The 22,528-nt window shown below is 43.2% G+C and overlaps 1 protein-coding gene and 1 long non-coding RNA gene across 28 annotated transcripts in view; one reads left to right on the top strand and one right to left on the bottom strand.

Moving 5' to 3' along the window:
• Nucleotides 1-22,528, bottom strand: part of LOC105292562 — a 713,386-nt gene that overhangs the window by 160,954 nt on the left and 529,904 nt on the right. The window lies entirely within an intron of this gene.
• LOC111740194 overlaps nt 5,592-22,528 on the top strand; it is a 23,800-nt gene continuing 6,863 nt past the window's right edge. The window contains exons 1-2 of the long non-coding RNA XR_002780536.1: nt 5,592-5,862; nt 9,034-9,113. This is a non-coding gene — a long non-coding RNA (uncharacterized LOC111740194). The remainder of the gene's footprint in view (nt 5,863-9,033; nt 9,114-22,528) is intronic.

Genomic DNA, 22,528 nt, shown 5'->3' with positions numbered 1-22,528 from the left:
AGAGAGATCAAGGGCAAAGAGATAAGAAAGGTAGAAAACAAGTATCAAGGTATAAGTGCAAACCTCGCTTCATTAGCAGTCATATTAAATGTAAATGGCTGACTCATTCTCATTCAATGACAAAACTGCCAGCCTAGATTTCAAAGAAAAGATACAATGATATGTTTCTGAAACACACTTCAAATTAAAAGGAAGTTAACACTTGGAAGTAAAAAGATAAGAAAAGCTATGCCATAAGAAAGGCAATGTGGCTGTATTCATTTCAGGCAGAGACAGAGATGACTTTAAGGCAAGAAGTCTCAGATGGACAGATTTAAAACAAAAATAACGAGATTATATAATGATAAAAGAATTCAACGAGAAGACATAACAATCCTAAATTTGTACACACCTAACAAAATGGCTTCAAAATGTACAAAGAAAGATCATGGCAGTGGGCAGGCACCAGAGTGAAAAAGAGGCAATGACACTATAATGACATCTGCAGAAATTGGCCTGTCTGGCTCCACAGCCCATGCTCCCTCTATACCAATACTGAACCTACTTCTCACCCTCGGCCTCTCAGAGGCTGTTATTACTGGCAATGTCAGTGGCAGCTGTGTTCACGTGGGCCATGTATAGTTCATTTGGTGATGCTGTGAAATGTGAAATTGGAGAGACGGAAGTTGCCCCAAGCAAAAGAACATGTACACTAAGTCCTTGAGGTTTTATCTCTTTTACTTGGATCAATAGCACTCGGCTTAGAACTCTTTGTAGTTGAGGTGATAACCAATAACAGCCCCTATTTACTTTGCAGGAGGATAAGTCTCCTGTGAGCCTAACTTTTGGCACAGTTTGATTAGCATGTGCACAAATATCACCCCTTCCATCTTTGGAGAAGGAGCTGATTAGCAATCCTGAATTAAAAAGGCCGAAAGGACTATTGCTGTTTACGGTTTTTTGCAGAACGCTTTTGTTCCCTCTGAACTTTGCCCCCTTAAAAGGTTCTTAATCGGTGCCTAGAGATTTGCTATCTCCCTTCAATTTGAGGGTAATTTAAGACAAAGGCAGTGTCAAGGTCAATCCTTAGCAAAATTATGGGGAAAGTAGTTTTACATTGGTCATGGAGGGGAGGAAGCAGTTGACGCCCTTGGAGACAGTCCGCCCCTTCCACCACACCCCTCCCCGATGATTACCGACCTCGCAGCATCTGCTCTCCTGATGGGTGAGCACTGCAAAAGGCGAAAGGCTGAGGGGATGGGAGCAACTGGAAGGAAAAGTTAGAATTTAAGAAAGGGAGTAATATACAGAGCAGGACCCCAGAGCTGCAAGGAGGAGGAGGAGGGTCAAGGGCATGGAAGGAAGAATTCGTTTTGAACATTAAGAGGAGAACCTCCCATTCTGAGCCTGGAGAAAAGGAATCGAGAACGGAAGTGGATAAAGATAGCTATTTAGCGCTTCGTGGAAGAGCACTGCGAGTTTTCATTGCTCACGGTCTCAGTGGGAAGGTGATCTGCTGAGAAGAGATCGACGAGGTGCTTGGAGAGAGACAAAGATCTGCAGGAGTCACCGAAGGACACGAGAAAGAGTCGGCCCAAGGACGGACGGAGAGCGGGGAGGCTCAGCAAGGCCTGGGTCAGCGGTGCGTATTTCCCAGGGTTAGGAGCTAAGAAGACAGACTGCAACTTGGTTCCGAGGCCGGTGCTTTACTGGGTGGGAGGGCAAAAGCATTCTGCTTTCCTTCCTTCGACCCCCACTCTCCCGAGGTGTTCAACGTCTTTATTTAGCTGAGTATTTTTACAAGATAAGGAGAGATGCAAGCTTGATCACACGGAGGTATTGGGGTATAGTGTGGTATGATAAAACTGCCGATAGCCTTAGGGTTCAAATGCTTAGGGTTCATCACGTCATCTTAGCAGCTGGATGCTGGAGTCAGTTACACCATCACTTTGAACATCCGGTTCATCATTTACGAAGGAATTTTAAGCATTAAGCGAGCCTGCACCCACACAGCCCCTGGCTCGTAGCAGGCATCAGAGAACACGCATTCTTCTTTTCTTGACCCACCCTCACAAAGGGAATATCTCTGCAAAACTGGACTCAAAGCAACCCACATCTGAGTAATTGCTCTTTCATAGTTGAATGTCCGTGATGGCAGAACAATTCATGTGGAGAAATGAAGACGTATCCTTGTCACCTTGATTAAGCCATGGAGAGCTGGGATGATTCTTGAAAAAAATCATCCCCATCCTAACCGTCCATCTTTTCAGGGCCCTAATTCGGCATGAATAAGTGTCTATCTGACTTGATGCTGCCCCAAAATACCACCACGTCCACTCCCCATTTTCCAAGGAGGCACAGACGGAATTAGGCCTACAGCTGCCTACCAAAGCCTCTAGCTTAAGGTGGTGGTGGGGGGGCAGAGTTTACAATTATTAGAGATTATTTAACTCATATTGCTAATAAACCAGAGCTGCAAATACCGAAAGGCCAACAACTAACTCTAAAGCAAGGCTCTTACTAAGTCCTCCTGACTCATTACATAAAACAGCCAGAAAGAACTCTCTGTACTCTTGTCTGGCATCCACCATCTCCCCTGCTGGTGGAAAGAAGGACACGACTAATAGTTTCCTGAATGAACCAAACTGTTTATTTCCAATTTATGCCATAGGAAGTATCCAGAGTTCCCTCTTTCCCACCATTAATACCAAGACAGCCCCTCTCGAGAGTTCCACGCAGCTGCGTGGTCAATGCCCCTGTGAGTCACGTCCATTTCTGCAAAGGCTTTGAGTGCTGTGCTGACCACGTGCTGTGCTGACCACGTGCTGTCTTCCCGCCCTTCACGCCGCCACTTCCTGCTGAAGTCGTTGGTACCCTTTGCATTTTCGTGTTTAGGTAGAATGTCTACTACTCACTAGGCTCTTAGAGAGAAGTTTCTCAAATTGAATCCCTGACCTATTTCAGGAAGAAGGATGGGGAAGGGTGGGGAGAAGAGGGTTTCATGCTTGCAGAGGGAAACCCTCTTAAAAAATAGGAAGTAAGCAGAGTGCATCTTGGTGCACTAGAGCCAAACAAGAATTAAGTGAGATAATTGCAAATATATGAGTTAATTTATATGAAGGGGCTTTGAAACTCTACATAGCTATACAGACATTGGCAGTAATCGTAAAGGTGGGATTATGCATAGGAAAAGAGTAGAGCCTGGTGGCCTTCTTCATACTGCAAACATTTATTGAGTGTTTAGGATGCGGCAGGCCTATACTGAGCCTGGAGCTTTGGGGATATATCAGTGAATCAAGCAAACACAGTCTCAGTTTGGGGAGGATATCTCTGTCATCGCTCCATCATTCTCTGCATGGAGAGGAGGAAAGCGTCCTTCCGAGAGCCAGAGGGTTGGTGTAATAAAGATACAGATGGCACTTAATTTCGTCCCATGTGTGAATCCTTATACTTGCTGATCTCTCCCAGGATTGTGCCTGGTGATTTTATTGTTCTTTCTGCAGAAACGGCCCGTCGCGGGGGAAGTAGGGCGGCACGTGGTGCAGTCTGAAAGCTGAGAAGCGCTAGGAAAAGGAGAGACAGAGGAGGAATCGCGGCGGTGATCAGGGGCTGAAAAGCCTAGTGTGCGGGGACTAAAAGAGCACCCCCAAAATCGTCTTCTCAAATCACCCTATTTACAAGACGGACGATTCAGAGACAAGAAGTAACTCACCCAGAGCCACATATCACATGTACCAAATGTCCAACCTCTTTGGACCTGGCAGTTAAATGGTTATACTGTTTTTTGATATGTTTTGCCTTCAATGGACCTCTAACCATCCTGTGAGGCATGGCGCTGAAGAACGAGGTGGTTAGTGTCAGACCATCTGGGTTCGAATCCCAGCTCTGCTACCAACTACCTGTGTGACCTTGAGGAAATCACTTAGCCTATTTGTATCTCAGTTTCTTTATCTGTAAACAGAGATAACCTTGGTACTTATCTGTGGCTTTTAAGGGGACTAAAGTAGTTAAAACACATAAGAACCTTAGAACACAGTATGTGCTATGCAAGAGTTTATGATATGAATATGTATGTGTGTATAATTTTAGCCTAGTCATCCTTAAATATTAAAGGAACCGAAGCAGCTTAGTAAACAGAATGCATTTCCTCCTCCTTTATTACTTGACTGTTCTCTTTCGCGTGTTCTAAATGTTCAATATGTCGAAGTGGTCTGTTTATTCGATGTTCTTTACGAAGTGGGCTGGGCTTATACACACAGATCCGCTCAACAAATAGATGTGCAACAGGACGGGGCACTTTCGCATTACCGTCTGTCAGGACATTGCCGACAACTGAAATAAACGTCTCGCAAAAGAGGAGCCAATGCGACGCAGGCGATGCCCGCGAAGTTAGGACGGAAGGGGGGTTCCGAACTCCCCAGAAAATGACACGAGCACTCACGTCACTTGCGTTCCCTCACCTCTTCTGGGAATAAGCTGAGTTTCACCCGGAAGTGAAAACATCATTGCAAAGCAAAATGGAGAGAATCACCAGGAATCTCTAGGCCGAGAATAAATATCTCTTTCCACCTTCGGCCTTTCAAACCTAGGACCATGGGTCCGAACGGCTGGAGGCACAAAGTGACCCCGACTGCTGATTAGAGGGAAGGAGGAAGGAAAGAGAGGGGCCATCTTGGTCCTTAGACACACACACCGCTCCCCTCCCCCAGGCTGTCTCTTCCCCTCCCCCAGGCTGTCTCTTCCCCTCCCCCAGGCTGTCTCTTCCCCTCCCCCAGGCTGTCTCTTCCCCTCCCCCAGGCTGTCTCTTCCCCTCCCCCAGGCTGTCTCTTCCCCTCCCCCAGGCTGTCTCTTCCCCTCCCCCAGGCTGTCTCTTTCTCCTGTTCTCCCAGTCTGATCATTGGCTGTGAAACTCAGTCACCACAAGGCGAAGGGAGTGTTCCTGGTTGAGAAAAGGTCAAGTAGTGACAATAAGAGCTGACATTTAGTGAATGGGGACAATGCCAGGCACTGTTCTCAGCCATTCACAGGCATAACCTCGTGTCATTTTAAAAACAACCCTTTTGGGGGTGGTCACTATACATATCATCATTTTACAGAGAAGGAAACTGAGACCCAGAAACCTCAGAGCTAGAACTCGAACCCGGTCCATGACCTGTTTCCGGGACGTGATGAAATAAGCAGAGACGCTGAGTGAGAGTAAAGCGCTAGGAAAGTTGACAGCAACTCGCCTTCGCCTGGCATCCCGGAGTGTGATCCGCAGACTCATCTCAGCGAACGGGGTCTACGCAGTTCTGGCGCTGCAGGACCCACGTAATACTGCACATGCGGTGCAGGGTGTATGCTGGTTACACACGGCGGGACAACACACAGGCCCGTGAGTGACCGGCAGTTGAAACACCAGCCCTTCACCAGCCACGGTTTGATAAGCACTGCTCTAAAGCATCATGCTATACGGCCTCCAAAATCCCAGTGCTTGTCACGAATGCAATAAACCCGCGAGGCGTAAATGTGTGTAGAGGAAGGAATATCGCATCGGGAGCCAGGAGATAATAAACAACGGGCGCGAGCAATAAGCGATATTGCATGTTAAAAGTTAATAAGTGCCCTGGAGAAACAGAGAGTGGGTAAGGAATCCGGAGTTGGAGGAGGGGCCTATGGTACATAAATGGAGGTGGAGGTCGTTAGGATAGCAGTTTTCCCTGGGCAGACAAGCCGCTCTGCTCGGTAAATGTTTAACTTTGCCTGGCTTCTCCCTGCCCCTCCCTCTTGCATGCCCTGGCTCTCCTATTTTCTCTCTGAATCTATCAACACAGAATCTTAAAGTGATCGAAAAATAACAAGGCGATTCATTCTGTGCCAACCAGGAAAGCCCAGTCCATCACGGTACGTACTCTGAAGCTAAACTCTGGGTTCAGAATAGATGGTCCGTAAGATCTCTTCCAACTTTGAAACTCTATGACTTTGGCCGAAAGACCTGTCGTATACTGTTCTCAGAGGGCTTAACCTTATCAAAAAGGCTCATTTGATATGATTCATTAATTCATCCATTCATTTATTCGATATAGACTTATTGATCACCTACTCTGAGTCAGGCACTGTCTTAGGCATAGATGCTACAGTGATGCATGAGATACAGACTCTGCCTCTGAGGGTTTCAGAGTTCAGCAAGAAAGACAGACATAGAAACAACAAAATGACAACACGGTTCTTAAGTGCGACAGCGCACGTGTGAACAGTGCTGTGAGGATGCAGATGAGGGAGTGCAGAATTCCTCCACGCATCACAACAAGATTGACAGGTGCTGACATGTACTCTAGGATTTGAAGGATAAAGAGGAGTTGGCCTTCTTGAGTAGGGAGGAGGGATGCCACATCGGGCAGGACAACAGATGTGGAGACATCAAACTGGGTGACATATTTAGGGAGTCGTAAAATAGCTTAATCTGGTTGTAAGATTGTATGCGTGTGTGGGTCACAATTGGGCTTTGTTTGTTTGGTCTGTGGTTGTAGTGTGAATATCCATTTTTTCCCAGTGTGTGATTACACACACACACACACACACACACACAGAGTCATCATTTTCTTTCTTTGGTCCTTCATTCCTTCATTTATAACAAGATGTGGCATCTCAGGGTCATTAAACTGCAAATCTCGTCACGGATTCACCATCTGAGTCCCAGTGCCTAGCACAGTGCCTAGTACTTACAGGCACTCGAACTTGGTTGAACGAAGGAACTAATAAATAAATGAGTCAATTACCACTAACATCCTTTTCAGTTGTTTGCCACTTCTAGAATCTTTAGATTTTCCCATAGCTTTGGATGAACCATCTGTCTGCATGTCCCTGACAAAGGGATATTGTGGGTCGAGCGTACATATGAATATACTTACAGATATTTTAAAAATAGGCCACAGGATGTCAGAGCATTCAAGAGTCATGGGTGGGGGCTAGCATAAGAGAGAGAGGACCGATCAGAGAAGCACTTGACTATCAAATTATTTTTAGCGATCAAGGGCCAGCTGTCTGTTTCTCATTACTTCTTCCTACTTCCCCTTCCATGAATTATCACCGACCGTATCTCTCTAATGGGTCACTCCTGCTGCAATGGGTTTAGAACCCATCTCTCAGCCACACTCACAGATGAAATGGGCTCCAGAGCGGAACACAATTCCCTGCTTGGCCTGAGCTGCTTATGATGTTTCCAGAAGTACTCATTGTTCACAAAGGCTTTCTAGCAGCTTCTCCACACTCCCAAGGATGACTTCATCCTCTTACATAAAATTTGTTGAAGTTTTTTTAATTATAGAAATCTCCCAGCATAAAAAGAGAATACTCAAATGTGCTCCCTTGTAGCATCAGCTCCGACAACAATCATAATTTTGCCAATATCACCTCTTACCTACGAGTACCCTCCCTAATTGTGTTTGTTTATTTCTTGGCCTGCTGGATTGGTTTAATCCCGGATGCCATGTCATTTCATGTGTAAATGCTTCGGTATGAATTTCTGAATGATAAGGTCACGTTTTGTTTGTATGGTTTCCCGAACACCGTGACAGCAAGGCACCTGGTAAAACGAACAGCAGTTGCTTCTTCTTACACCGAATCCACATTCAAATTTCTGTAATTATCTAGAAGATGTCTTTTAATAGTTGGTTTCCGTGTATCAGGACTAAACAAGAGACACACATTGCATTTTTTGTTTGTTTGTTTTAACATGGCAATTTTAGGCTGTTCACTTGAAATATTTACTTTTTTCTCGTCTCGAGGCAAAAAGGCAGAAATACTCAGGGGAGGGTGAATAAAGGCCGCTATAGTACAGCCTGATGCAATAGCACCTTTTTTTCCCCATAAAGATTTTCACTCAAGGCATGCCAGTGGCAATCCATAATATGCAAATGTAGAATGGAGTCAATATGTCTTCACATTCTTCTAAGAATACAAATCAAGGGAGATGAACTCAGGTGACTACTCGGAAGGGAATCACTGTGGTCCTCCCTTCTACTCTGATACTATTTTCATTTCTCCTGATAATCATTGTAATAATAACACCCCCAAACATTATGATTTATATAGCGCTCTCGAGTTTACATAGTACGTCCACATCTATTCAACTTAAAATTGCAAAGAGTCTGCTTTTCACAAAAAATACTTCATCTCATGTGCTTCTACAAACAAGCCTATAAAAGAACATGGGGCAGGTATAAACCCTTTTTTTTTCACAGAGGTAGAAACAGGCTCAGTAGTATTAAGCAACTGAGACCCCACAGTCAGCCAGTGGAGTTGAACATTTCATCCCAGTTTAAATGATATCAAGTTGAAAGATCTTTTGACCAAATATACCACACCTTAACTTTATATGCACAAACCCTAGACCAGCCTTCTACAAAATACCCTATCTCTAGCCATCGTCTGCTGAAATGTTATAAACTCCCTTTAGGGCTTCCTCCGACTTTGGTGTCCCCCCCAACCCCCGGGTAGCCATTTGCCTAGAAAACCGTATTCTCATATGCCCATTCTATGTTCAATGTATCACACATCTTCCCCAACCCCAAGAATATTATCATGTAGACAAAGCAATGGCTTAAGTGTTCAGGATCTATCCCACTAAGGCCAAAGGGCAAATTCTGTACATGATAAGGTTAAAGCCCTAATGTTAGAGATATTTAATGCTCACTCATACCCACTCCCCCCCTCTGGCTGTGAACATGGAAGGATTACTCTTTCCCACCCTCCCCTGTCTGGTTGGGCGGGGCCATGTGACTACTCTTGTCAATGACGACTCTGGAGACAAGCGCCATGTGTCCCTTCCAGATCACCCTAATTAAACTTTAATGCAAGATTCTTCAGCATGTTCTTCCTATGACTCAGCAATTGTAGAGGCAGCCTTGTACTAAAATGGCAACGGCAAAAATGAAAGCATCCTGGGATTGCAAAGAACGGAAGAGCATCGCCCTGGCCCTACAGTACGTTACATGAGAGCAGGAAACAGACTTTTGGTTAAGCCAAATTTAGGAATTGTTTGTTACTAGGACTTAACGTAGCCTATCCTTACAGGTACAGGACGCCTTCCTCGAAGTACTTAAAAAAGCCATATAGCTCAACCATGACTACGAGATGCAGGGGAACTCCTGGAGGTGAGTAATACGTGACCGCCAAGCCATAAGTGTCAGCCCTATCAACAATTTTACTAAGTAACATCCAGGGTTTCTGGAGTATAGTAAGTAGGGTGAAGATATAAAGGCAGGAGGGTTATGAGGTATGAGTTTTGAAAGAAAGAAAAGAGACAAATCATACAGAGAAATATGGACCAGTTAAAGATCTGGGGTTTTATCACAAGGGAAAGGGAAACCATTAAAGTATTTTAAGAAAAGTGACTAATGTCAGATTTTTGTCTTTTAAAGGATTAATCTGAATATAGTAGATTATAAAATAAAGAGGCTAAAAATAGAAGCTTGGACCAGTTGGCAAGCCACTGTGGCAGTCCAGGGGACAGCAAAATGGCAGATCAGAGTAGGAATGGGGATGAGTAAAATTATCTGAGAAATATTTAAGAGATAAACATAGAATGATGAACTTTCCCTATTTTCCCAGAACAGGGAACTTTCCGTGTTAAGAGTGAGACAGCTCTAGGCAAACCAAGATGAACTGGATACCCTATATAGATACAGATGAGCTTCATGACTGACAGGTGTGGAAATTTAGGAAGAGGACTGAGTCACTCTACATATTTGAATGTATGGGGGTGCCATTTATTGAAACAGAAGACACCGAATAAAGAACAGATATGACGAGAGAGAAAATACTGAGTTTACAATATGCGACCAAGTGAAGATGTCAAATAAGCAGTTGAACAAATAGGTAAATCTAATATATTGTCACTAATTACAGCTAACGGTAAGGTACCATCTATGTGCAAGGAACTGTTACGGTTAGCATATATTAACTCTCTCTTCTCAGCAGCCAGTGATGTGCCTCCATCTCATACTAATGAAGGCAAAGAAGTTATTCTAGGCATTTCTGTTTGAAAATGATGGAGCTGGAACTGAAACTCAAATTAACCTGGATTTGAAAGCGGCCTTTCTTGTTTCCTACTTTTGCGACCTTGGACAAGACCCGGGGAGTTTGATCAACTCAGCCTTAAAAAATGGATGCCATGCTGAGAGCAGACTGTCAGGGGTGGGAGGAAGGAAAAATTCCATTAGATGTCAGACCCAGAAGAGGCTAATCTTATAATCGAGGTTATTTTTAGAAGCTAGAAAAAGAGTAAGGGTGCGAACTTCAGAAAGGCACACTATAGGTCAATGACAGGAGGAATCAGAGTCGAGCCACTTAATCCAATAAGACAATATGACATGAGAGTCTGGTGGTGTGGTTTCTGGAGTCAAACTGCTGAGATTCAAAACTAAACTCCGCCACTTACTAGCTATTTAATGTCGAATGAGTCACTTACATTCTCTTAATGGAATTTTCTCAACTGAACGATGGTAATAATTATGATAGTCCCTACGCACCCAACACACCCACTGATCAGTTCCAGGATTAAACTTTACATAAAATACTTTACATATGTATCTAGCTGTGTCTAGCCAAGTAACAGGAACCACTTTAGATCTTTCAATAAAGAGAATTTAACACTTGGAATTAGGTACTCAGGTGATGAATAATCTGAGAAGTGAAATATGGGACAGTGAAGCAACTCAGAGATGCACAGCAGAAGGAAGTCAGCCCCACTGCTAAGAGAGAGGGGAGGCTGGAAAGCTTAGCAGAGCACAGAAACTAAGGCTGCGAATGACGGCCAGAATGATGGAGACTGCACGATAACAAATGGGAGCTTAAAGGAAGGGGCTGTCAGGTAAAAGGTAGAGTTTTAGAGGAGAATCAGCTGTAGCCAGAGTTACCAAAGGGTGGGCAAGGACATTGACATTTCCCACCAGGGCTTCCGTTGGCTCCACCCACTTCTCTATAACACACAAAAGGATGTATCCGGGTGAGGGATCGATCTGGGAACAGACAGTTGACCCTTACAGCATGGTCCTGGGGTTCCTGGTAAGAGCTCAAAAACTGTCAGCTCTTATTAGGTACCTAAGACCAGGTGCTAAGCACAAGGGTGAACACTTATGGAAATCACAATGCAGGGGAAAATACAGAATTATATAAAATAACAAACATGATGATTAAATAGAAATGAGTGATGTGTGAGGTGATGGGGAAGGAAAAATGGGAGAGCTAACGGTCTGAGCAAAGTCAAGGAAGGCTTATGGAAAAAAAATGATATTGAATCCAAGACCTACAGCATGAGTAGGAGTTGCCAGGTGAAATCAGAGGGAAAAAAATCTAGGTAAAGAGAATTACACATACAAAGGTATATCTGAGATTTTTATAGAGTTTCCAGAAGACCGAGGCAGACGCCCAAGAGGTTGGGTGGAGAGAAATAAGGCTGAAGACACGAATTGTAGCAGGCCTTATAAACCACGTTAAAAAATCATTCATTCGAAAGGCAATGAAGGTCAAGCAAAAAGTCAAAAGACAGACAGACCAGTCAGTCAGTGCTTGGCCCCAGCTCTCTCTCTGGACTTTACCTGGACAGGAGCTGGCTGGAGACCAGATGTGAGGAGGTGACACTTCTCTCTCGATGTGCTCCATCTCAGTAAAAGCCCACCATCTATCCATTATTCAGGCCCAAACCCCTGAATCACCCTTGGTGATTTCTCTCACACTCCACATCAATTCCATTGGGGAAGCCTATGTATTTTGCTAAAAAATATATATATATATATAATATATATTATATATATATTATATATAATATATATTATATATATAATATATATATATATATAATATATATATATATATATATTATATATATATATATATATCCTTTATCTAACCATTGCTCACCAGTTTCACTTCTGGCAACCTAGTCAAAGGACGGTCATCCATTTCCTGGACTGCGGCATTCACTTCCCAGCTCATTTTTCTGCTTCCGCTTTCTCCTCTCCACACTCCATTCCTCCCACGGCAGAGTGATCCATTTAACATGCAGTTCAAATCGGGACATTCTCTTTCTGCTCAGAACCCCCCAGTCGCTTCTGTCACTGATGGGGTTAATGAAACATCTGTACTGCAGCCTCCAAGGTGCTATACCAGTTGTCCTCAAATGTAACTGGGAGCTTTTAACAAAAACAGTACCTGGGATCTACTCGAGACTTACTGAATCGGGTCAGAACCTTGGGCTTTGCCCACAGCCTCATGCACTCCCACTCTGCCTTCCAGGTTTCTTCGAGCTCACCAAGCAGCGCCTTCCCCATTCATTTTGTTTTCGATGCCCTTCGCCTTGAGTACTGTCTCCCACTTGTTTGCACACGTGCTTCCCTTAGCTCATTGAGTGTCTGGTCATCTGCCACCTCCTCGAAGGGGTCTCTCTTAGCCATCTTGCCTGTCTTGTTTATATAATTTATATGTTTATTTCAGTCTCTTTCCACTAGACTCTAAGCTCCATGAGAACAGTAAATGTCTCTATCTTGTTCATCGCTGTGTCTTCAGCACCTTAGCACATAGCAAGCATTCAACATGCTGTTGTTAACTGGAAGAAATATTCACGTGTAGTTAGATCTGGGGCCTCAAGGGCCTAGTCTTCAAAGACGCAGGGATTCAAACAATGGGAAAAGACGAGAGCTGAGTCCCTAAAAACCTAGCTGTTAAGTTAGAGCACAATCGCAGGCAAGGCAGAGGCCAGACACTGGGACTGAAGACATCAAGTAGGGTAGGACAAGTAGCAAGAACTCTGCTGCATCCCTAGAGGGACTTACCTGGAGCACTTTTAAGTCCCTTGAATAAAGATAACTTTGGTGTTCAAGGCTGAGACCGAGCAGAGCCTTCAAAGAGGCTCCATTAGAGCTAAGAAGGCTGGCAGGCTTGGGACACTTTCAGACCGTTGCTAGATAGAGTGTGAAATGCCAAATCCATCTCTGACTTTTCTTCAAATGCAGGGCTCTGTGACTCACTCTTGTAGCATTTTCTTTATTTGGTGAAGAAGATATAAACATTTTGCTGGGAGATCCCAGTAGAATAGTCCAAATTACAGGAAGCACTCGGCTCTGCTAATTGTGCATCTTAATGTGGCGTCAGGACATTTGTCACTCCAATGCATTTCCTTCTGATGCCCACCCCAGATGTTTCAGGAAGTCCAGTTACTCTTATGGGAAATTAAGCAGCAGCAAGATTCTACAGTCGTCCTAGTCTAGACTCTGATATTGATCACGTAACGGACAAATTGGAAGAATGAGGTAGAGTGGCCTTCTTGTGTCTTAGATATAAGTGCAAATACTCAGTGGAGAGTGACCTTTAACAAATGCAAATCTACTTTATAGAGCATCGCCTCTGTGACTCTTTTCAAAGTATGTGCTAATGGTCAGCTAGACATTCCTCTCTCAGCTTCCTCTGATGCACTTAGGAAAACTCCTGAGAACTCGCTAAAGGTTTTTATGTGTTTCTCATTGATATTTGCTTTTCAAATGTTTGTCAAGTTCAGGCATTTGTATTGGTCCTATTAAAGTTAAAAGAATTTGGATAGTGAAAATGACCCACAATAAACACACACACAAAAAAATAGAGACCCTTAAAGACTGTGATTCCCAAGCCCAATTTGTTACAGCCCCAGAAAATATGAGTCCCAGAAAAATTAAGAGGCATTAACACACTAGACTGGATGAGCACCTGGGTTTGGAACCTTAGCCATGCCATGTACTTATACTTCATTAACTCTTTAAATTCTACACATTGGAAATAATGTCATATCTAACTCGTAAGTATTGTGTAAACGTCTGGCATATACAGGAACCCAACAAATACTAGTTATTTTATTAGAAATATTTATGAAACATCTTGTCCTAAATAAAGCTAATATGTTCTATACCAAGACCATAAGGCAATAATTTCTAAAATGTATGAATCATTATTTACCTGTTTTATTGTCAAGGCTAACCATTAAATCCAAGTCCTTTTACTTGACTGAGGTTTTAAGAGTTACAATAAACCACAGATACAAAGTATTAGATTTGTAAGGACCTAAAGCCCTTTGAGATCCCCAATCTACACCCCAAACTGGCTGATAGTTATTCTGTAATGATATGCAAACCATGACAAGAGCCCACCAGACACCCAGACAAGTCATTACACACTGAGGAACCTGGTGTAGACTTCTAGTCCCTGAGAATAAATGAAAAGCATCTCCTCATTGTTTCCACACACCAGCTGGAGGCTCACCTTCAGGAGCCAGCCAGAACACAGAGTCTATGCAAGCATTTGAGGGCGGATTTGCATCTCTCTTCAATCTCCTTTACTCTCGAAAATGGTCCATCATCTCTGAGAGCCAGTCTTCGTGATTTCCAGACCAACTCCATCCTAATCCCTCACCACCCTCCGTACTGGATGCTCACACTTGCATTTGCTTCAATTTACTGATGTGTTTTAGGCAGAATTGCCAACGGTATCCTCTGAAGTGGTCTAGCAATGTGGAAGATGATGATGTAGTCAATGTATTTCCATGAATTTAATTTATGTCAGCATCTTCAATGTTGGACTTCAATTTTATATTTCACTTCATTGGCTTCTTCCAGCATTTTAATTCATTAAAGTTATTTTGAATTCAATGTGCATCCCTTCTATGGCATCTTCTAGTGACAGACAAAACTATTAGTCTCCACTCCAGACACTTCTCCTCCATGACATAGAGCCATTATTAATATTCCTCAATTCATTCCACAATTCACCTGCCAATAATGTCATTCCGGGCAGCACTTGTCAAAATTTCATCCATGGGGATATCCAAAGAGGCTTCATCAGAATTTTTTTCCGAAGCATTATTCAAATGAAAAGATATGTGGATTGTATTTTTGGTTGTATTTTCATGTAACTCAGGTTGTATTATCCTACGTACTCAGAATTCAATATTCACAAACCTTAAAGTCTTGGGAACGTATTTTTATAGATTGCAACATAGAGTTCTCAAGTAAATGCCAGCTCAGGTGTTAAGATAGACTAGATCAAAAGTTCTTAATTCATAAGAATCCACGCATGAGCTTCAAAAATCACAGGCAATGTTATGGTTATGTGAATATGTGAATTTTCTTGGACTAAAGTTTCCAGCTCAAAAGAGTCCTATACTCAAACACTACCATTGAACAAGATTAAGATGAATTAAAGAGGCCACAAATTTAAGCCTGTCCTATGCCCATCGGCGCATTTTCTATCTGTGCTGTGCACAAGGCCCTTGCAATTCCACTCTCCTTCTCCAGATCGCCCAGAGTCCTGCGCTTATAGCTACGTGGTTACCAGGTCGTGAAACTGCGGCACATTCACACGGACACCTCCAAAAATCGCACCTAACATAAATTAAAAAGCTCTTGCGGCCATCTCAGCTCCTTCTTGTGAATTAGTCTTCTGATACGTAGTGTTTATGAGAAAGGAACTTTTTTTTTTTTTTTTTTACTGAGTATGAATCACAAGGAACGGAATGAAGGAATGTAGAGGATTTGTTTTTAGAAAATGGGATAAACTATAGGTGAACTGATTTGGATCAAGGGTGCAGTTAACGAGACTCGTCCCTGAGTTAGTCCTTGGGACTATCAGACAAAGCATTTGGGCACTCAGGAAAGAATGTTTTCTGGAAGATGAGTAGAATAGCTTCGAAAAGGGAATGATAATCATTTCTTAACCAGAAACATTATACTGCTAGGTAGGAAAAGATACTCTCTTCACATGGGTCGGAGAGAATTTCCCCAAGTCCCCTTGTGCTGGCTCATGGCTGTGTGTCTCATTCCATGTTGTCTCTTTTTCACAGACTGCCCTTTCTCTTTGCCGTCCGTTTTTACAATGCTCAACCGTCACCTTATCTAGGAAGGCTATTCTGGCTACTAAGTCAGATTTAAATGCGTGTTTTGGTAATCCTATGCTCACTGGAATCCAAGGAAGCAATTGCTATGAGACGGTTGAGATTGTTTCTATGTGTTCTGATGTCTTAGAGGAAAAAGCCAAACTGGCTATAAAAAATAAAATAAAAAGTCAGTGGGTTAGCATATAGGCATGTTTCTTACTCATCGCATGGGCCTACAGAGATCTGTGGCTCACCTGGGTAGCTTTCTTCTGAACAACAGTCTGTGATCCCAGCTCCTGCATCTTGGGACACCATCATTTTCAACATGTGACTTCCACCATCAGCACAGGAGAGGGGACAGAATGCCCAGGACCCTTAGTGAGAACGCACAGAGCAAAGCCCGTAGCCCACCCACTATACATCTGTATAAGAGCTTGAAAAACAACACAACTTGTAGTTTGGATTTTGAGGTCATTTATTACCGCAGCAAACCCTAGACATCCTGACTACATATCTGCCCTGGAGAATGGCAAGTTGATGTTAAGCAGTCATCAATGCCACTTAAGCTTTAGTGAGTACCACATACATAAGATCTCTTTGATTTGCCAACGTTCAAAGACCCTTCAATTTGGCTCATATAAAAGGAGTAGGGTACACATACATCTGGACTCCGGAGTAAAAATGGGGTCACCAAGAGTCATTTTCTTTCTTTTTTTCCTTTATAGCTACTCTTTCCCCTACAGTGACTTCATTTTCAGACAGGCTCTTCTATGTGGTGGCAAGATGGCTTCAGGCTTATATTTTTCTAGATTAACAACTTTAATGAAAAGAGAAAACCTCTTTCCTGATAGTTTTAGGAAACGTTGTAGGTATTCCTCTCACTGCCCTGTTGGGATCACGTGTTTATTTCTAAAGCAGAAATAGCCAGCGGGATACAATTCTCTCACTAGCCAAGTCTGGGTCATGTCCCCACTCCAAGAATCAAGATTAGCTTCATTCCACCCAAACTGCATGGACAGAGTGTGGGAAAACATGACTCCCAAGGGTAACTAAAATGTGATAACCAGGAGAACGAATGGATGCTTGGGAGAAAATGCAAACAAGGTCACCGAAATACATACTGCTTAAATAAGGGCACTGAGTTTGATTTTCTCTCAGGTCTCTTCCAACTTTTATAGTCTATGTCTCTGCTTTCCATTTCTTCAAAATGTGTCCAAACTGTGCATTTATTTCACAAACATGGTAATCAGTTGCTCTTTGCAGTTAACCGTTCTTCATAGTAGATACAGTTTAATTTTTAGGGATAATAAAGCGGAAACGCACTCCCCTCTCTTTTTCCTACTGTTATGTTCTTCTATATGGGCCTCTCTCTACACCTAATCGTATTATATCCTCACTGCAAGCAAAGCGCCTAAAGAGATTGCAACCTTATTGTGAACACTGACTTCACCAGCTCAGAGCTGTAAAGTGACCACAAACCCTGCAGGAGCAATAAACTCGGTCCCTTCTTTCTACTCAGGGGCATTGTGAGAATAGATGCATGTAAACTCTTTAAGCCCTTCGGAGAAAAGGTGCTATATAAATCCAAGTGATTATCCATACCATTATCCGACACACATTGAACCTCCGTCCCTTGGAGACTGTTTCATACTGTTTCATTGCTAATTTCACTGACAGCAGTTGATAAAGTTGACATTTGGTTTTAATGGCACCAGTTAATAAGCTGTGAAAAGGTTTCACAGTCTTATCAAGGAATATAGTACATTACAAATATTAAAAATTACTCTTGGAATTAACATAATCTACACTGGACACTCCACTGAATTGATCTGATAAAATATGCCAAGTTTTGTTCCTTTCTTTTTCGCTCTAAGAAGACTTACATCTTCATTGGATGTGAGGATGAATGTTTATAGTCTTCTAAGTGTGTGTGTGTCTGTGTGTGTGTGTGTGTGTGTTCTGCCTATGTACTTCTGATAATGAATATTCAGTCTGTGTCAGAGTAACTTTCATTTTGGCTTGAGGCTTTGAACTTTTGAAAATACACACAAACCTGTATAGCACCTGGTTCTACTTAAAACCATTTATAGCTTTCAATTTTTGAGACCACTCCAAGCGTTATCATGGAGTGCAGCATTTAAAGGAAACTGGAGATGAAATCGCTATAATTGCTTCTATTTATTGAGAGTCTCCTTTGGATTAGTGCTTTTCATAATTATTAATTTTATCCTCGCTATAGCCCTTTAAGATAATTTTATCAATTTAAACCCTCATACTTACAAGTGACAGAAAACCCAACTGAGACTAGCTCTAACAAGAAAGAATATTTATTAACTCAAATGCAAGTCCAGGATAGAACCCAGGGGCCTCAGACATGGCTCAACCAAGGGCTCAAATGACATCCCCACAATCTTTTCCTCGACCTGCTTCTTTCAGATGGCCCTCGTCTCAGGGTCCCTGTGGCGATGCTCGTTAACTCAAACTCACAAATACAGCAAGCGATCCAACAGAGGAGAGAATCTATTTCTTCCGTCAGCTCAGAAAAGCATTCAATTTTCTTGGTTCTGATTGGCCTGACTTAGACCATGTGACCAGCTCGAAGGCAATTGTCAGAGCCTGAAGGCTGAAGGTTCGTACTGATTGGCTCAGCCTTAACTTAGGTCATTCAGGAAAGAGATGTTTTCTAGAAGATGAAGGGGAAGGACAGAGACGACTTATCCAAAGCACAAGAACTGAGGGTGGGCTGGGGTGGGATCAGCAAAACGAAATTGTGATATTGTTGCCATCGAAGTGAAAATGGGGGAAAGAGTAGATGCAAAGCAGCGATCTCAATGAGTATCGATTACAGATCGGCAGTATCTTTATTTTACCAAGGAGGAACAGGCTCAGAGAAGTTAAGTGACTTATGTGATATCATACATCTAATGAGCGGCAGGACCAGAATTGGACACAAAACTCCTGTGAGTCAAAGCTAATGTCCACCGTCTTCCAGAACACAGAAAAATGGAAGACTGTATGGGAAGCAGCATATCTAATTGAGCCTTAAAAAGGCAGGTCCCAGATGTCTACTTTCTTTGGGACAGATCGCTAGAAAGCAGTGCCTTCTGTAATGCAGTTGATCCACATTGTATGCCATCTGTGAGGCCAGTTCAAAGAGCGAATCAAAGAATTTGCGTTGGTGGAAAGAACAGTGGGGTGGGAGGGAATGCATCAGACGCTTCATCCAAATTTCTGCAGCCCTTTTTATCTTTAGTGAGAAGTTCGGAGAGTCATGTAATCTCTTTAAAATGTGAAATAAAGGATAATGGCACCTAACTCCACACTGGAAACTGTTAAAAGAAACCGATATATTCTAAACTGCCTTGTAAAGCATCATGTGCTTACAAGCATAAGCTGCTGTTATGAAAATAATAATAAAAAAAAAAAGTGTTACATTCCCTCTTAGAGCTCACGGTGCCCTGCTAGGCAATGAAGGATGTCTCCATATTTGTGAATTTTATTTCAATGATTCATTTTCTTTACACTTATAAGATCCTCTCAGTCCTGAAATGTCAGAGTCTTAACACATCCTATAAAAGTGGCTCCTCGTCATTCTCTGCTGGCTCATTTTCTGCTTGACTTCAAAATGTTGGGATGCCTCAGGGTTCCGGCCAAGTCTCTGCCTCTTCTCTCTTTGTACCCTCTTCCTCGGTGATCTCATCCAGTCCTGACTTTCTTTTTGTCTATACACCAATAAGTGCCAACCTTCCAGATATCTGCATCCAACTACAAATGTGTCAACCTCCACTTAGCCTTTTCACAGGCATTTTTGTTAACATGGCTACAGCAAAATTCTGGATTTCCATCGTCATTTGTTTCTACCAATCTACTCCTTCCCTAATCTTTCCCATTTCGATGACTTTATCCTTAATTACTGTTTCCTGTATCTCCCACATCTTATAAATCAATCAGTCCCCTTTACCTAATTTCTTCTAAATCATAATCTGAGTCTAGCCTCTTCCCTCTACCCTCACTACCATGGCCCTAGTCCAACCCTACAGCATCTCCCCCATTATCCCCATAATAGTCCTTCAAAAGATGTTTCTGACCCCACTGCTCCCTTCTATGATACTATCTAGACAGCTGCTAGAATAATGCTTTTAAACTGCGCATCAGATCACCTTACTTCCCTGCTCCCAGCCTTCCATTGGCATCCCATCATCCACGGATGGCTCCGAAAACCCTGTATGATCTAGTCCCTGTACGCTTTTCCAATTTCATATCTCAGGACTATTCTCTTAGCTCACTATGCCTCCACTTCTATAGTATTCTTTTGTTTCCTAGAGTTCTGGTCTTAGAGACTCCCCACTAGCTGTTTTCTCTGTTGGAAATCTTTAAGCCCTTGATTTTTCAGAGCTAGTTCCTTGAGGCCATGCAGATTTCAGCTCGCTTCTTTAGTTTTTCGTTTGCTCCCATAAAAATGTAAGTTTTATGTAACCGGAGACTTTAGATTATTTACAGCTATATTTTCCGGGCTTAGAACAATGCCAAACACTGTTGAATGAATAAATAGATAAAAGCAGATGAATAAATAGATAAATTGAAGGATGAATGATGAATTATAGCTTTTATTTCAAATCTTAGGCCACCTCCGCAGCGACCTTGCCACTTGCGATATATATGAGATCACTATTATGACCTGTATTTCTGTTTCGAGTAGGAGGGCTGGGGAAAGAGGTTGGCTCCAAAGCCGACCGGCCCTGGGCGGGAATTCTTGCCCCACCGCTTATGGGCATATTTCCTTGTGTTACGTTACTCCGCTTCTCTGACCCCCATTGTAGAGTGGTGATAATAATAACTCACCTCATGAAGTTCTTATGAAATTCAATAAAACCGAACAGGACACCTGACACAGGGAAGGCAGCCAATCAATGTTACTTCTTCTCTTGTGTCCTCACTTGTCACTGATTATAATAACTCACACGGTTTGTGCTGAGAATATTACATGCACCGGACACTGTAGGTGTGGAGGGAAGGGATCACATAGATGGAAAAACTCTTGGTCCCTGTGTGGCCACCCTCCATGTGCTCGTCCGATCCCCTTTCCCTGCTTCCCCACATGCTCCCTACTCCATGACCTATAAGGCAGACCTACAGGAACTGGACCAACAGGTTTTCTTGCCTCTGGATTCTGGTTGGGTTTGACTAATGGGGAGCACTGGCAGGAGACTGGAGAGGGGGGATGTGGTCGGGGAATTTATTTCCCTGGCTCCATCTCTTAGGGGTGGATGAGGGCTAAGTACCTCCTTCAACTGAGAATCACAGCTCTCTCCAGAATGGTTCCCAGGAACCGTGCCTTCCCCCTTCCCCTCTCCCCACTGGGCCCAGGGGTGTTAAAGGGTCCCTGGCAGTAACGACTCCCTGGGGTTTCTGCACACCCACTGACGCGTTCGTACATATGCATGGAAACCTCCTCCGAGTACTCAGTTTGAGCGCACGGTCTGTTCCCTACCCAGATCCTGCCTGAAACAGCTCCTGTCCCGAAGGGGTTCACAGCCCGAGAACTCGTCACACCAGAAGTCAGTCATGCTAAATGGACCACAGCAAGAGCTCTTCATCGCCACCCCGCCTACCTCACGGTGCGTCTTTATTCATCGCCCATCTTCCTAAAGAAACCATCGAGAACATCTGTGTGTTTATGAAGCAACGGAGTTGAGAAGTGCTGTATGTTAAACATCATTTCTTTTTAATCGGTGGTTCTCAGCTGACCAAGTCTCCTGAGGAACTTGCAAAAACACCCACGCTTAGACCAACCGTAAACCAACTGAGTCGGGGTCCCAGGACGTGAAGCCCAGGCACCTGCATATTTGCAAAAGCAACCCACACGTTTCTAGTGTGGAGTCAGGCTGAGGACAACGGCTTTTAATGCTCCCGGAGAGATTACGGCGGGGGCTGCCCACTCTGGCAAGACGCCGCCATGGGCATTTCGTTCCCACACTGAAATCGCTCCCCCACTCTGCTACCTCTAAACTCCTCTCACGCTGGCCTCTGCGTTGTGTGATTCTGAATCAGCAATCATTCTTCTAGTAACTCCAACTGACTTGGCCGCCAAAGGTGAAGATTTGTCTTATAACTAGTCTGGCATTTCCCTTGAACGTACTCGATAGTGGCCCCTTGGTTTCGGTCTTCCTTTCCAGGGATAAGAAGCATGGTGCCACGACACCTGCCCAGAACTCCCAGTCCACAGCCCAGGCCGACAGTGCCAACAGTGCCCCGCAGCCTCTGTCCTCCAGGGATGATTGGCCATGTGGGCTACACTACTATACAGTACGATAGGAAAAGTTATTTTCAGCAATGGATTTCATCAGGGACACATTTTTTACATCCCTCAGCGTACTAAGAATCTTCCTAAAGGCCTTATCATCACTATCATCAAGGTATATTGTAAGTATCCATCCTTAAACAGATCAAGGGACCTTGCTAATGAACTTGTTCAAATCTCTTAATGCACATGGATTTGTACTACAACTGTCTCTACCCCCAGGAGCTAGTATATGTGATAGTTCTCTGTATAAATATAGGATCTTCTACACGTGCGTGCGATTATCATCACTGTTTCTACAATTACAACTTCAGACCAAAAAAAAAAAAAAAAAGCTACTTATTTATCAAAAATATATAATGGGAATTATT

Source organism: Pteropus vampyrus, unplaced genomic scaffold, assembly GCF_000151845.1.
Source record: "Pteropus vampyrus isolate Shadow unplaced genomic scaffold, Pvam_2.0 Scaffold59, whole genome shotgun sequence".
Lineage (NCBI taxonomy): Eukaryota > Metazoa > Chordata > Mammalia > Chiroptera > Pteropodidae > Pteropus > Pteropus vampyrus.
This window is presented reverse-complemented; position numbering and strand designations above follow the sequence as displayed.